Here is a 3376-nt window from a genome sequence, read left to right on the forward strand (position 1 = left end):
TCCTCTGGTCTAGCCAGACTTGCTAGATCGAATTTGAGTCATGGTAGTGCCTCTGCCCATTTTCATTGGGATTATTTGCTTTTTTCTTGTGGAGGTGTTGAAGGATTCTATAAAGTATAGAGATTAGCCACACGTGTGATACGTCATTGCTAATTTTGGTTTCCCAGTCTGTGGGTTCTCTGTACTCTTTTGGTAAAAAATTTTTGATGCGTTTAAGTGCCTAGTTTTTAGGAAGTCCAAGTCATCTAGTTTGTCTTGTACTGTTTGTGTCTTTTTCATTATGTTTGATAATGTGTTGATGCCATATATTAGGGGCTCTACGTGGGACCCTATTGTTTTCATTCCAGGTTTTACTTTTAGGTCTCTGAACCATCTTGAATACATTTTTGTGTACGGCATGCGATCTGTGCCCTGTTTCATTCTTATGCAAATGGATATCCAGTTTTGCGACACCATTTGATAAAGAGATGATCTCTTTGCCACTGAACATGTTTCAGCCTTTTGTAAATGATCAGCCCCTCATAGGCAGATGGATTTACTCAGTTCTGTTCATTGCACCCGTGCAGCCAGTTTTGACTACAGTGGCTGTGTAGTAGGTTTAGACAGTGCTAAGTGAGTGGGCTCTGTGTTCCTCTTGTCCATGATGTTTTACTTTTCGGATATTTTATTGGGTTCCATGGGCTAGTCCTTTGTGGAGAATTTGTTCATGAGGGGATCATTTTCATTTGTAGTGATGAGTCTGGCTGGGTTTGCTATCAAGGTTATGTTTGCTTCATAAAATGAATTCAGGAGTTTCCCGCCGTCTTCTATACTCTGAAATGATTTGAGTAGAATCAGTTACTGCTCCTCTATGAATGTTTGGTAGAATTCATCCGTCTAGCCATCAGGACCCTGACTATTTTATTTTGGGATGAGAGTTTAATGAAAGGTTCAATTTCTTCTTTTGTTATAGATCTGTTCCGCTTTTGTTTTAGATCAGTCTGTGTTGGCTTAGTTAGGTAGTGAGCTTCTAGACCTTTGTCCATTTCTGGTCCAAGTACAGTTTTTCCATAGAGTTGTATTACAACACTTCTCATTTCAGTTGGTCCTGTTGTAACCATTGACCATTTCATGTCATGTTGCATTCATGTTGTTTGCATATCGGTGTAATTTGCCTACTCTCCTTCTTTTCCTTTGTTAGGCTTGCCAGTGGTTTACCCATTTTGTTAACCCTTTCAAAGAACTGACTGCGTGTCTTGATTCTGTGGTTGTTCTGCTTCCTTTATTTCTCCTCTCGTCTTTATCATTTCTTTTCCTCTGGTAGCTGGATATGTAGTCCACTGCCCTTTTTCTACGTGTTGGAGATACTGGGTGAAGTAGTTGCTTGGGGTTTGTTCTTCCTTTCTGATGTGCGTGTTCACTGCTATAAACTGCCCTCTGAGCTCTGTTTTTGCTGTAGCCTAAAGATTCGGGTGTGTTCTGTTTCCATGCTAATTTGAGTCAAGGAATTTTAAAATGTCATGAATTTTTTGTTTGTTTAATTTCTTTTATATCTCGAGAGATGAGCTCAAAGGACAGTCTAATCTGATAGTTTGCATCATTAACAGCATACAAATGAGGATTGAGAGCACACAGGATAATTCTTGATGCCAGATTGAAGACGAGTGGGTGTTTAGATTATACTCAGAAACATGGGTTAGCCCGTTTGACACGTATTTCCGGAGAGACACAATTTAATCCATACCACAGGAGGGACACACTGATGAGGATGAGAGACACCTGGTGGGTCTCCATGAGCAGTGGATCTCTGAGGAGCAGCTGCCGAAAGGATCGGAACTATCAATGGTGATTGATTTATGACCTGATTTAGAATTGAACTCCTGAGTAAGCGGTGGTTCTGTGTGGTTCCTGGTTCAGCCCGGTTTCCACCACTCCTCATGGCCTTTACACCCAGGGGCTGAGCACCTAGCAACAGTGCCTTCACAGTGCCTGCAGATAAGTGAGCCCAGCATGGCTGACACCGATGCTACCTCCCAGCTGATGTTTACGGGATTCCTTACAGCCATTCGCCGAGAACATCACCCTGCAGTTTCCAGAGCTTGCCAAACGCTTCCATCAGCAGAGACAAGGAGAACCTCCGGAACAGAGATCAGCCCCGACTGGTCCTCTCTGGAGTTGGGGGGAAAAGGGCAGGTACCACCATGCAAGATCTTAGGGGACTCAGGAACGGGCAGGATTTTCCACTCATGACTCAAGTGTTCTTAAGCAAGGACTTCCTGTACCTTCCCACCACAACTAATGCTGCTTACGTGCCAGGAAGGAGTACTTTCCATCACTGACGTGAGGCCTCCTACCACAGTCTTACCTGCAGGCACTTTCACTGCATGTTGTGATGGGCCCAGGAGATGAATGATTGAAAGGGAACGGAGCCTTTCCCCAAAGAGCTTAATCAACGAGGTCTTTGCCTGCTCCACATGCTATGAAGCCGTTCTACAGAAAGCACAATTAAAAGAAAAAACGGCACCTAAGACAGGTTTCATTTTGAGGATCTGTGCTTTGAATCCAAAAGTAAGACGATTTATGTCCACGTTTATACTGCAGAGGATGATCCATGTTTAACGAACAGATAGTTCATTGTTAAATTTTTTTGAAAGTCCATTTTTGTAGGTAGGCTATACTTCAGGACATGTTTTGTTTGGGTTTTAGATTAGGAGGGAATTTCGGTGAGCAGTGAGGGTGTGTCATGAAAGCGGAACAGCTCAGAGGAGCATGGGACTGGCTGCCCAACTCCCCGATCCATATCGCCAAATTGTGCCTGCAGAGAAAGTGGCTTGGCGCCTGCTCTGCTGTGTACACTCCCAGCAAAAAGGGCCACAGGACGGGCACAGTCTTCTGAAACCTCTTATTGTTCTTTGGGAGATAGTTCAGTGTACATTGGTTTTCCACTCAAGAATCCACACACAGTTTGTCTCACGATGATGCCCATGGCCATTGCTAAAATGTAACAGCACGCTTCCCACTTCCTCCCTGCCCTTTGGTCCTGTTCCGGGCGGTTCTTCTTTCCTATCCATGTATGCTTTCTGATGACCTTGATCCTTGGGCAAGTGTTGGTCTAGCTCAGCTGATTATTCTAAGGATAGCGTGTCTATCTCCCTGAGGTGGGAGGTCACTGCACTCCTGTCGCTGCAAGTCGAGCCACAAAGGTAAATGAGTTCAATTTACAAACTCAAGAAAGCATGGAAGATATGTACTAATTGGTTTCCAATGGAAGATCGTGGACTGGGAAGAAAATGCTGAATGTTGATGTAAACGCCCAAGATCCCAACACCCCAACACCCACTACCCCAACACCCCAACACCCCACCACTAGCCCACCACTACCCCAACACATAACCAC

Source organism: Echinops telfairi, unplaced genomic scaffold (genome assembly GCF_000313985.2).
Source record: "Echinops telfairi isolate 266 unplaced genomic scaffold, ASM31398v2 ScPeMD7_5592;HRSCAF=6446, whole genome shotgun sequence".
NCBI lineage: Eukaryota > Metazoa > Chordata > Mammalia > Afrosoricida > Tenrecidae > Echinops > Echinops telfairi.